Source organism: Camelus bactrianus, chromosome 6 (assembly GCF_048773025.1).
Source record: "Camelus bactrianus isolate YW-2024 breed Bactrian camel chromosome 6, ASM4877302v1, whole genome shotgun sequence".
Classification (NCBI taxonomy): Eukaryota; Metazoa; Chordata; class Mammalia; order Artiodactyla; family Camelidae; genus Camelus; species Camelus bactrianus.
In genome coordinates this window covers 101,402,435-101,416,023 of record NC_133544.1, presented here as the reverse complement: position 1 = coordinate 101,416,023, position 13,589 = coordinate 101,402,435, and the positions used below count along the sequence as shown (strand labels likewise).

The window sequence follows — 13,589 nt, the reverse complement described above, 5'->3', positions numbered from 1 at the left end:
GTCCTGGAAAGCCATCTCCCCAAGTCAGAATTCAGGCTCTTTCCTACGTGCTTGGTTGTTGCAATATTCCTGGTGTAGGAATTCCTTGTTGTTAGAATCCTTTGTTCTTGCAGCTATCTGCCTGGGTCAAATATCTGTAAACCTCGAACCAAACAAACGTTATTTTCTATTCTGTAATTTGTTATCTTTTTATGAATGAAAAAGTGTTAAATATCCTTAAAGGTCAGAGCCTTCAGAATAGGCTCTTCTGTATATTTCAGGCTCTAGGCAACATTGTTTTACAAGCAAGATGAAGCCTAGGAGACAGAGCAAAGTGTTAAAATCAAAGGAACAGATCTAATATGGAGTCAGGTTTGTTTTTTTCTATTACCGAGGCAGAAGCCACTTGAGGATTTAAATCCATTTAAGTTAAAAATAACTAAAACTTTAAAGGAATTTACATACATATTTGGGAATGTGCATACCATATCTGGAAAAGCATCCAAAGGATAGTAAACAATGGCATCTCCAGGGACGGCTTGAAGAACAGAGGATGAGGGAAAACTTCTTTCACTTGTGTATTTTTGTACTGTTTGAATTGTTTTTAACCATATGCATGTATTTCTTTTTCAGTGTAAAAAAAGTGTAATGGAGCAAAGGAGTAACAAGCTCAGCAAATACAGCAGCCATGGAATCACTGAGCCATCAATTTGATTTCAGCCAGGAAGCATTTATTGACTCTCTCCTATGTGCCCAGTGCTGTTTTAAAACTTCTTTTATTATTATTAATTTTATTATTATTTATAATATAATTATTGATTTTATTTATTTATTCTTATTCTTACTCTTATTCTTATTATTATTATTATTATTATTATTATTATTTTATAAATTAGCAACATTCTATCCCTCACCCCTGGCCATGGCTGGTGGAATACCAACTGAGATTTTATTGAATTGTTTTCCAAGGAGTAGAGATGAGTTATAAACTGAACATATCTTCAGGGCAAAACAGGCGGAGTGGTTTTACAGCACGCCAGACAGCTATGAAGGGTTTTCAATAGAGGCACCCAGACGCTGAGAGAGAAATCCTCCAGGACCCTACAAAAAGCTGCCCAAACTTCCTTCTCCATGGCACTACTGAATTAGGAAAGAACAAATCTGACTCCATAGTAGATCTGTTCCTTTGACTTTAAGAAAGTCAAGTTAATACGCTCCGGTCTTTTCATGGGTTATGATGTCACAGAGGAGATGGACAGGTTAACAAGGGACGACTCTGCAGTGATCACGGAGCCGAGGAGCGGGATGGGCTGCAAGATGTTTGACGCAGACGCAGCTGGGACCGCGCTTCTAGGCAGGAACCCAAAGTCACCTCGACAAGGTGTCAAACACGTGTGTCCACATCCTCATCACCTGACATGTATTAACGAGAAATGGAAACCCATAAAATGCCAATAACCTTGGTGGATATACCGTCCAAATTGCAAAGTCACAGTTTGACAACTGGCCATCCCGGTTCCCTGGGATTCATTCTTGGAGAACCTTAAAAACCACTCCTCTGTCTTCAAGAAGTGCTTTCTAGTTGTCCGATCTTTGGCTCAGGGATACAGCACGTTCAAGTGAACTTCAATGTCTGCACAGATTTGACTGTCTTTCTCCAGGTTCACTTGTCCATTCTAAAGAGGCCTGAGCTAAGTCCATCCTCCGTAAGATCTATTCCCTCCAGTGACTAATCATTGAGCCTGCAATTAAAAGTCAACTGAACAAGGCTGTCTGTCCTCAGCTAAAGTTTACCCACCCTTCACTGCTTTCTTAATCTCCTCTCCTGGCTAATTGCAACAGACTAACACCTCCCTCTACCCCAACTATGTCAGTTTGTCTCCCCAAAGAGAAAGTAAGTTCCATAAAATAGGAGACAACTCCATAGTTGTTGCCGACGAAATGAATCACAGAGCTGCTGTGGTGCAAAATGTCTCCCGATATTCGGGTTCCTTTATTTTTTATACCATCTACACAAAGGAGTAACTCTTGCCAAGCACAGAGAGTAAACATTTTTTAGGTTGACGCATGTGCACTACATCTAAGGCTTCCTTATCTTAATTACACTGAGACTCTCCTGTTCCCAGGCCTGTTCCTTTTGAGGAACTAATAAACATTCTTGTCTGCAAGCAATGTTTCCCCTGGGAATGGGCAGAGTCCTTTGGCAGGAATTTATGTTTGCAGATAAGTCCGGTCACTTCTGTGAAATGTCCCGCGTGCAGGCACATCCACAGCTTATATGCTAAGTTACCTTCACATAGTTACCTCTGAATTCCTAGCATATAGTAATGTCAATAAATAGAAATACGATTGTGGCTTCTTTCCTTTAAAACATTTCTGGTTATTTAAATGACCCTTGGAAGAGAGGTGTTTGCGGTCCAGTATCTTGATCCACAATACTCTGGAGGCCTTTTTCGGAATGGCTGTTCACTGATCCATTCAAAACACAACTTCTCATTCCAGGAATAGCTGTGCTTTTCTGCCAGGAGTTTGTGGTCACTCTCATGGCAGAAGAGCTTTAAACTATATCCTTACTATGGATTTGTTATTTTTCCCCTCTTCCAAAAATATTGACATTCCTTACTTTCTTGCCTTGAGGATTTTTTTTCCTTGTTCAACCTTTAGTAAACCAGGCTTCTTGGGATGGGCTTGCTCTTACATATGATCAGCCATCCAACTCCCAGTGTGAGAGGAATCGGGCTCACCTCCTGCCCTCCTGTCAGGGCAACTAAAACTCAGTTCAGGAGCCAACAGGCACCCCAGGGCTTCTAAGGCTCGCTTATCTCCCAGAATCCCTGCTTTCTGGTTTGTCTTGGCTTCTGAGGATTTCCCCTCACTTTCTTGACAATTAGCTGTGCAGCTTGAAAGATGAGGAAGGAAGGTTTTATTTCTTAATCAGAATTTCAAGTAACTTGTGTAATGAAGGTTTTCACGAGATTCTAGAACACTCCATTGCCGAGACAGAAAACACACTAGATATTTTCTAAATTTAGATATCATGTGCATTTTTCTTTGTTTTTGTTTTCTTAACTGCTAACAGACATTTTTTAATTAAAAAAAATAACGCCCCAAATAGGATAGAACATTGAAGGGGCATACAAAATTAAAGGACAAAGACAGAAAAATGATAAATACTGTACAAAGTTAATATAATACATACACTATGGATCAGATCATCAATTCTCAGTAACAGCTAATTGAAATATGATCATGAGGTAAAACGTCTCTCCTGTCAGGAGATGGCCAACAGAAAATAGAATTAATACAACAAACTAAAATTCTAAGTCTGGCGAGGTACAGAATGCTACCAGCTTAATGTGTCTTCTTCTGGAAAAGAGGGAGGCTCACCAGCTCTTTACTGTGGAGCCTGAACCCAAGTGAGGGCGGTAAAGTGAGCTCTGTAAGTACCCAATTAACAAAGTGAGTGATGAATAAATAGACGTGAGCTTTGATGACAGAGATGATACTACTATTCACTTGTCCTGTAAAGTATGTCTTCACGTTCAGTGATCAAACCTCAGCATCCTCAGGGATTGAGATTATAGGAAAATGCAAGGCCGGGCCCAGACCTCCTCTTTGAGCTCGTGACATTGCACTTAGATGTCTCAAGGGCACCTCAAACTCCACCTGCAAAGAGCTGACTTCACGGTTCTCCTCCAATAGCAGTCCTGCCCAGGGCCCCTGGTCCGGGGACAAGGTCTCCCTCCCTATCCCAGCTCAGGCCCATCACTCACAGATGTGACTGGACCCCTCGTTCAGGGCCCAGATTTCCTCAGTCATGGAGTCCCACTACCCACACCTGTCCTACCAGGTACTCAATGGCACTCACACAGCACTGACTCTGTGCTGGGGACCACGCTGCACACTGCACACATGTAATCTCACTGGATCTCCACAGCAGTCTTGGGAAGTCGGTACATCACTGCTTTAATTGATTAGATAAATTGTTTCACTTCCTTGAGTGCGTCATCCAAAGTGCCACGGCTACTGAGCCACAAACCTAGGACTGAAAACCACTTGAAAACTGAACACTGCTACACCTCGCAGCCACCCTAATTTGACTCATCACATCACCTCCTGCCGAGACTTCTAAATGTTTCTAAGCATTCTACAAGACAAAAGTGATCTACGAGAGCACCCCACTCCCCTACTAAAAATCTGTCAATGATGGTCCACTGCCCTTAGGATAAAGCCCCACAGGCCTGAGCACAGCCCAACTGTCCGGCATCCGCGTCCCCTGCGCGCCCTCGCCGCCTCATCCACCACACAGCCTTACACATGCCGTGTCCAGGACAGGGATGCTGACTCCGTACAACCCGGGGCTCATCTCAATCGAACAATGATCACCCTCTTCAGTGGTCACCCTCTTCATTGCTGACTCTCAGAAAAATATTTTCTCAGGATGAATCAATATCTTTTTCCTTACAACTTCCCGTCATTGATAATGAGCTCCCCCCAAAAGAGAGAAGACATAATTCTCAGTCTCCTTATCTGTAAAGTGTGAATAACAAGGAAATATGTGAGGTTTTAAGAGAAATAATATTCATGTGAGGCTGAGGGACAATTCCCAACATACAGTAAGCACTCAATATGTGCTTACTTAATATTAATAAGAATATATTGCATTCCAGCAACCTTAAATCAATGTTTTATGGCTTTCTCCAACAGACTGACAAACTGTTGGACGAACCCCTTTGAGCAGATCAGCACAAGTGTACTGGGAGAGGTAAGTGCTGACTCCAGTTACAGCTGCAGCCAACCAGCACTACGGGGAGGGGGTAGTTTGCTCAAACTCTTACATGTTGCTTGAGCATTTAGTTGTCGTTATTGAATAAAGACAGGTGTTCTTTAGTCAAAGCTCCTGAAACATAAATCTTCAAAGATTGATGCAAATTAGGTTTAAAGAACAACACTCTCACTCGAAATTATTTGAAAATTATAGTCTTAGCTCCTCTGCACATCAAAAGGCCATGTTCTTAATGTATCTGACTAAATACACCAAAAGGTTTGTTTAAAAGAAATTAAGATGAAGCCATCCTGAATAAGCTCTCAGTATCAACTGCACAAAGCCTCAACCAAGGGTCTCATTTCTCACTTCCAGATAGGTGTTCAGGTAGATTAACGTGAGTCTTGGTTTCTTATAACATGGGGGTCAGAAGAGTTGTGGAAAGATTTATGTAGCAAATATAAACCTAGAGTATTTGCTGTGTGGGAATCCTAGAAATAAACAAATTGATATATAGTCCCACCCTTAAGAAGCTCAGCCTTTCCATTTACAACAGCATTAAAAATTAAATGAGAGATACATTTAACAAAAATTTACAAGATTTGTACATTGAACATTTTCAAGTATCACCGAAATAAAATTTACAAGATCTACATATATGGAAGTCATCTCATGTTCATGGAATGGTAGACAATTTTGTTAAAAATGTTAAGACTCCCCAAAGTGATCTACAAATTCTGTGGAATCCCTATCAAAATTCCAGCTGACTTCTTTGCAAAAATTAAAAAACTGATCCCAAAATTCATATGGAAGTGCAAGGGGCCCAGGACAGACAAAACAATCTTGAAAAAGTAGAGCAAAGATGGAGGACTCACTTTAAAGGGTACTAAAAAGCTATAGTACTAAAGTCAGTATGGTATTGTCATAAGTTTGGATTAATAAATCTATGAGACACTATAAAAACCCAGGGGGAAAAAACTTACATTTACATTCAGTTTTCCACAAGGGTGCCAACAACACTTCATTGAAAGTAGAGTCTATTCAACAAATGGTGCAGTGACACCTGGGTATCTGCAGGGAAAAGAAGGTATCTGCAGGGAAAAGAATGAATCTGGAATCTGGACCCCCATATTTTATATAACAAATAAATTTAATTCAAAATGGATCACAGAAAGAAACGTAAAAACTAAATGTATAAACTATTTAAAAGAAGACACAGTATAAAACTTTGTGGTCCTAGGATAGGCTTTGGTTTCCTAGATACAATACCAAGAGCACAAGTGATAGAAGAAAAAAGCAGATAAACTGGACTTCATCTAAATTAAAACATTTTCTTACAAAGGACATCATCAAGAAAGTGAAATGACATTGGAGGGGGTATCTCAAGTGATAGAGTGCGTGCTTAGCAAAAAAATAAAATAAATCAATACATCAAATTACCTCCCCTATAAAGAAATTTTTTTTAATGTTTAAAAATCTAAAGTGAAAGGACAATCTGCAGAATAGGAGAAAAAATTTGCAAAGCATGTATCTAATAAGAGAGTTGTATCCAGGATATAGAACAAATGCTCACAACTGAACAATACAAAGAAAATAGACTCAATTTTTAAATTTGCCAAGGATTTAAATAGATATACAAATGGCCAATAAGCATATGAAAAGATGCTCATCATCACTAGCCAAATCAAAATGAAAATGAGATCGCTTTTTACACCCACTAGGATGGTTATAATCAAAACATGGACAATAATAAGTGTCGTTCAGGAGGCAGAGAAACCTCATATGCAGCCAGTGGAAAGGGACAATGGTGTATCTTCTTTGGAGAATTATGGTGTTTCCTCAAAAGGTTAGCGTTATGTGGTTCAGCAATTCCACTCCTACATATAGATTTATCCCTCAGTATCCTCGGGGGGTTGGATCAGGAACCCCCCACCCTGGATAACATACTCCAAGGAAGTTCGAGTCCCTTTACAGCCATCTGGATCCATGAAGTGGAAACTACAGATATGGCGGACCAACTGTACAGCCAACAGAATGAAAACATATTCTCATAAAATCTTGCACATCAATATTCATGGCAGTATCATTCAGAGTAGCCAAAGTTACAAACAATATCCATCCATCAATGAACGGATAAACAAAATTACCAAGAATATTCCCACAAACTTTTGGTCATTGAATCTTTGACAAAGGATGTTAGAACATACAATGGAGTAAAGACAGCCTCTTCAGCAAATGGTGTAGGGAAAACTGGACAGCTGCATGTAAATCAATGAAGTTAGACTACTCCCTCACTGCATACACAAAAATAAATTCAAAATGGCTTAAAGACTTAAACATGTCGACAAGATAGTATAAAACCCCTAGAAGAAAACATAGGCAAAACATCTGACATACATCTCAGCAATGTTCTCCTAGAGCAGTCTACTCAAGCAATAGAAATAGAAGCAAAAATATACAAGTGGGAAATAATTAATCTTACAAGCTTTTTCACAGCAAAGGAAAGAGTAAGCAAAACAAAAAGAAAACCTATGGAATGGGAGAATATATTTGCAATAAATGAGACGGACAAGGGCTTAATTCGCAGAATATGTAAACAGATTTACACGTAATAAGAAAGAAAAACAAACAATTCAATCCAAAAATGGGCAGAAGACCTAAAGAAACATTTCTCCAATGAAGACATACAATTGGCCAATAGGCACATGAAAAAGTGCTCAATATCATTATCAGAGAAATGCAAATCAAAACTGCAATCAAGTCTCACCTCTCACCAGTCAGAATAGCCACCATTCAGAAGTTCACAAACAATAAATGCTGGAGAGGCTGTGGAGAATAGGGAACCCTCCTACACTGTGGTGGGAATGCAGTTTGGTGGAGCCATTGTAGAAAACAGTATAGAGGTTCTTCAAAAGACAAAAAATTGACCTCCCATATGACCCAGCAATCCCACTCCTAGGCACATATCCAGAAGGAACCCTAATTCAAAAAGACACCTACACCCCAATGTTCACAGCAGCACTATTTACAATCGCAAGACATGGAAACATCTAAATATCCACTGACAGATGAATGGATAAAGAGGTTTTAGTATAATTGTAAAATAGACTACTATTCAGCCATAAAAATATAATAAAATAATGCCATTTGCAGCAACATGAATGGACCTGGAGAATTTCATTCAAAGAAAAGTAAGCCAGAAAGAGAAAGAAAAATATCATATGAGATCGCTCACATGTGGAATCAAAAAAAACCAAAAACCAAAAAACAAAAAAGAAAGAAACAAAAAGATAAAGTTATATACAGAACAGAAACAGACACAGAGACATAGAAACCAAACTATGGTTACCAGAGGGGAGAGGGTGTGGGAAGGAATAATTTGGGATTTCAAGATTTGCAGATACTGACTATGTATAGAATAAACAGCAAGTTTATACTGTATAGCACAGGAGAATATATTTAATATCTTATAGTAACTTATGTTTAAAAAGAATATGAAAATGAATACAGGTATGTTCCTATATAACTGAATTGTTGTGCTGTACCCAAGAAACTGACACAACATTATAAACTGACTAGACTTCAATGAAAATATTTTTAAATAGACCAATAAGGAAAAAAAAGAAAAAGGATATTATCAAACCAAAAGAATAAAGTACTGATTCAGGCTACAATATGGATGAACCTTGAAACTTTATGCTAAAATAAGCCAGACACAAAAGGACAAATAGTGCCCTTTTAGATGAACTGTATCTAAGCGTTTACTGTACTACTCCTGTAAATTTTCCGGAGGTTTGAAATCTATCAATATCAAAATAAAATGTATTATTCATTAAAAATATAAAAGGATTCTTTAAAGGAGGGCTTTAATTATTAAATGCAGAAGTGCAATTAAAGCTCCTGGAACAACACTTTGCACGTCCACAGACAGTCACTGCTTTCACTGCCACTCAGAGGGTGGTGCCAGCGCTGATGAAGGCTGCCTCCACTCGCTCCCCTGCAGAGAGGTGTGAGAGCCTGGGCTCTGACAGGCAGGGTGACGGTGACCCTGGCTCAGACACAGCCATGCCCCAGACTCTGCGATAACCAACTTTCTTATACAAACTGCTCCATGTAACATAAACACGCTACAGGGATGTAACTTACAACACAGGGAATATAGCCAATGTTTTACAATAACTATAAATGGAGCATAACATTAAAAATTGTGCATCTATTGTACACCAGAAACTTATATCATACTGTAAATCAGCTATACTTTTATAAAAAATTAAAAAATAATTTAAAAATGTTATCTCTTTAGTAGGCAATTTGGTTTTTAAGTAAATACTAAACAGCTTAGAATGTATAAAAGCATTAAAGTGTGATGTTTGTTTACATATTTATTTACTTTCAGCCTCCTGCTAAAAGAGAAATTAAACAATTTTTTTAAACACAGCTTAAAAACCATAACAACAAATAGACAAAGTGAGAGTGAAGAGAAAATGGAGATTCAATAATTAAATGAAACCAGGGGGAGGTAAAGTCATAAAAATGGATGCCAATAAGCCAGGGTAAGTGTTAAAGGCCTACTAGAAATTCAGCTGTAAGATTCTTGGCAGCTGATGTGAAGGAAAAGCTCAGCTGGACTAACGAGCTAAGTCATAAATCTAAGTGTGATAAGTGTCGCTTTAGTGATCTAAGTTCTGCCGGGCTAACTCGTAAATATGAAGTTTAGTGTTAGTTTACTGGGCTAACAAGCTAACTCGTAAATCCAATCTCAACAAGTGTCAGTAACGTGATCTGTTCCAAATTGATAAGCTCCAGTGTACTGATTACTTGCTTTTTGTTGTTTGAGCCTTATTAGCTAATAGCCCCATACTTGTAATTAAACCTATAAAACCTCATGTGCATATCTTGGAGGTGCCCAGAGCTTCCTAGCAGAAGCCCCTCTGAGCCCGCTGGCAAAATAAATCTGAGTACTCCAACCCTCCGAGTGGTGCTTGTTTCTTCGCTGGCCTGTGGTTTCTGTAACATTAAAGCAAAAAGAAAAAGATGATGGGGCGGGCGGGAGAGCTCAGTTGTAGAGCGTGTTCTTAGCGTGCACGGGGTCCCGGGTTAAAGCCCCAGGGCATCGACTAACAGATAAATATACCTAATTACCTACCCCCCTCCAAAAGAGACCCAAAGAAAAGAAAACGAGAAATTTCTTTCATAAAAAAACCTGATATTAAATTTAGATTAAATATTTTAAGAAAAATAGAAAAAGATGAGTGACACAAGCGATAATGCCCGAGAGATAAATCCGCGGTGACTGCTGGAAGGTCCCCATATCCCACGTGCAAAAATCTGAAACAACCTTCTCACCACTCCGAGTCATCCTCAGCCCACCCCACCCCTCCCCCTGTTAAATGCAGGAGCACAGGCAGGGCCTGGCCTTTGCTCTCTCTGTGTCATCATAGTGAGACAGGATGGAAGGGGACAGAGCACAGCCATTCAAGGAAGGCCACAGCAATTAACATCAAAATGGTGAAGGATTCAACCTCCAATATGACTTGAGGCTCAGGATGAAGAGATTTAACTACTAGCAGAGCTTGAGCTTCATTATACACCCATTGTAATAGTAACATGGTGAATAACACGCCTCCAGGCACAATGGCAGTCCCAAGGCTAGCCACGAAAGGTCACAGGTTGGGAAATGGCCAACTCCCCGGGAATCCCAGCCCCTTGCCCTTAGGCTGGTCCTTCTACTTATTAGCATATGAAACCACCAAGCCCAAGAAAACAAGCAACACAGCGCCACCTCGCGGTCACCCCTCTCTCTCCCTCTTCGGAGAAAGCCCACACTCTGTGGAGTGTGTACCTACTTTTAATCTGAGCACCCAACCCCCACACCTCGTGGCGATTCTCTTGACTTTCAATGTATCTCTCTGAGTAAATCTACGTTTACTCAACAGTTGTTTGCTCTTGAATAATTTCCTACACGAAGCCAAAGACCAACATCTGGAGGGACAAATCCCAGGGGCTCATCTAATGCGTGGGACACAGCCCTTCTCATGCCCCACATCTGTTTTCTTGTATCAACAGGACTGGGTTGTGAAGGGAGTTCTTAGGCCCCAGCTAAGGGACAGAAGCAGCCCTGGCGTCGCCCAGGTTCTCTGTGGTTCTCTGTTTTGCTGACTCCCCAGCCACAGAGCGTTCTCCCTAGGCCTGTCCTCACAAAACCCTTCCCTCCAAAATACAAGAACATCATGTCACAGTCATCTTGTTCAACCAGGAAATGTTCAGCCCACTTTTTCCTTCCCCAGTAAAAACCTAACTGTTCTTCCTCCCATCCCACCTCTTCTTTCTTTGTGAGAAACCTGCTCTTCACACAGACAATCCTGAACGCAGGTGCCTTGCTGGCTGGGACCGAGATGTTTCAGTCTCACAGCCTGCGTCCTTTCACTTTACCCTTGCTACCTTAAGCCTTTCCTGAGTCTCCCACACCTCTGATTCTGAACTTCACAAAGTGCTGAGGTTACAGTCACTATGTTCATACCTCCCAGGTTTTAGCTAGTTTTCCTTCGCAGTATCTTCACTAAGGAGCTGCATCAAGAAGTTTAAAGAGGCTATTCTTACATTTGAACTGAGGAGCCTGCATAAAATTTAAATGGCTTTGAAGGGAGAGTTAACCAGGGACAGAGTTGTCGCAGGTCCTAGTCAACAGTGTCACGAGGCAAAATGTTCTTCAAAGGCTCAGATTGGCTTCTGAACACGGAGTCGGCAGGGAGGAGATGCCAGGCAGTGAGTGGAGTGAGTGACACTGGGTACCCTTCCCCAGCTGGGGAAGAATTGGTTTTTGTTCTAGTTTTCCAATTTCTTACTACCATTTTCTCTTATTGTCACATACCATTTCCTACGAATTAAGAAAATTAATGTCAGTCATTTGGGTCACTTGGGAGAAGCTACGTGATGCCATTCACAGGGCTGGGACATGACAGCCACACCAGTCTAGGTTAAAAGACCAGTGGGGGTAATTTCCGAAGTATAGAAGGGCATGCAGCAAACTCCCCAGCTTCAATGACCTCATCTCAAAGGTGGGGCCAATACAACTACCAAGCAATGCACGTGATGATTATGGCCAACATCTGTCTACAAGGTTATGTGCCCGTGACAGCTGTCGCTTAATGGTGAATGAGTACGATCAGCGAGTCTCAGTCTACCTGGCCACACGCGCCCTGCCTTCCTGCCTTGGTGCAGCAGCAGAGCTTGTTTAGCTGAGATGAACGCCCCCAGAGCAGCCCCGACGGGAAAGCTCCCATCTCTGCACAGCGAGGTGTGTTCCTTTCCTTCTCAAAGCTGATCACAGTTTGCTGTCGTCTGTTTTTATGTTTATCCCTTTAGTACCTGCCTCCCCTCCTGGGTTTTGCTCAAAAAGCACAGGTCCAGGTATGTCTTGCTGCCTGCTGGATATTCTGGGCTGGGAGACAGGCGAGCCCACACCTGATGAACGGAGAGGCCAGAAGGCCCAGGGGCCCATGCTGAACCGAGGACCCTGCACCCAAAATTATGGTCTGAGTTTGGGCAAATTACACAGTCTTATTTACCCTGTGATTCCTCATCTGTCCAAGAAAATAACTGCCCATGGCACATACAGTTACAAGGATTAAAGGAAATCACCAAATTCACAACATATTCAAGGGGCCACCAGTGCGTCCTCAACAGACACATGCTGCCTTTACGGCTCTGACACACGCTAAGTGGGGCGGACGGACGCAGTGAACACTGCTAAGTGCCAGTTTGTTAAGTGCTTCATGTGTGTTATAATATTGTTTACAACTTGCAACAAACTCAGGAAGAAATGAATATTATCATGCCCATTTCACAGATTCACCAACAGGTTAAGGGAAGTTACACTCTAGTCCAAGGCCCTTTGGTGAGGAAATGGCTATTTAAGCCTGAATCTGAGCCCAGGCCTAGGCTACGTCTCTCTCCAATCCACCTGACCACTTGCCTATGAAAGCCACCTGTCCAAAACACAAGTTTGCACAGGCCAGCTCTTAAATGCAATGTGTGCCACTGTTTGTCAATGTTGGTTAATTACCATAAACTGCTCTCCGAAACCGCTACAGAAAAGACAGGTAGACCCACATCCCTGCCCACAAAGAAGAGGAGTTCTGTCTTGCCTTCTCCTGTAGTGTGCAGAACACCTTCCCTACACCACCAAATCTTTTTTATATGCTTCATCCGTGTTTATGTTTGCACACGGCATATTAAACTAGAAGGTAACTGAGGTAATTCCATCTTGGTTGCTTTCCAAGGTTGCAGGTTATCCTTAATCAGTCCGTGAACGAAAATACTACAATGTGTATGAAAATACTGCAACCATGTCAGTAAACAAAGAATGCTGAAACCAAGTCAACAGCGGCTGCTGCCACCCCCCAGCGAGGACAGGCCTGCAGCCCAGCCTTTGCAGCCACTCACAATGCTGCCCTCTGAGGGGACTCAGAATAAGAAAGGACAGGATACTGGCCCTAGATAGCTAGGTGCTTGTCAAATGAATGAATTCAGTGAGCCCAAATGTTAGCTTCCTCCCATAAATATAAAAGCACTAAATTCTTTAACTTGAGATATCTGGTTTTCTTTAGATAACAAGCAATCTTTTATTGTTCCAACTACCTGGTCTTTGTTGTAAATCTCCTATATATCTTAGCTCCTCCCCTAAGTCTTTGGAACAGTCCCTCAGAGAAATCTGAGAGGCTGTCATCCCCGCTGGAGTCCTCTCACTGAATAAAACTTAACTCTAAACTTTTATGCTGAACATTTATTTCAGTCGACACAACTTACAACAAACCCAGGAAGAAGTGAATTTTATCATGCCCAT

At 41.2% G+C, this 13,589-nt stretch overlaps 1 protein-coding gene across 42 annotated transcripts in view; it reads right to left on the bottom strand.

The window, feature by feature from the left end:
• LOC141578009 (uncharacterized) overlaps window positions 1-13,589 on the bottom strand; it is a 196,197-nt gene that overhangs the window by 56,514 nt on the left and 126,094 nt on the right. The window contains exon 7 of one of the 42 annotated variants that reach the window (XM_074366526.1): window positions 5,728-5,815. The exons of the other annotated variants lie outside the window; for them this stretch is intronic. The gene's annotated coding sequence lies outside the window, so the exon portion shown is untranslated. The remainder of the gene's footprint in view (window positions 1-5,727; window positions 5,816-13,589) is intronic. 42 annotated transcript variants of the gene reach the window in all.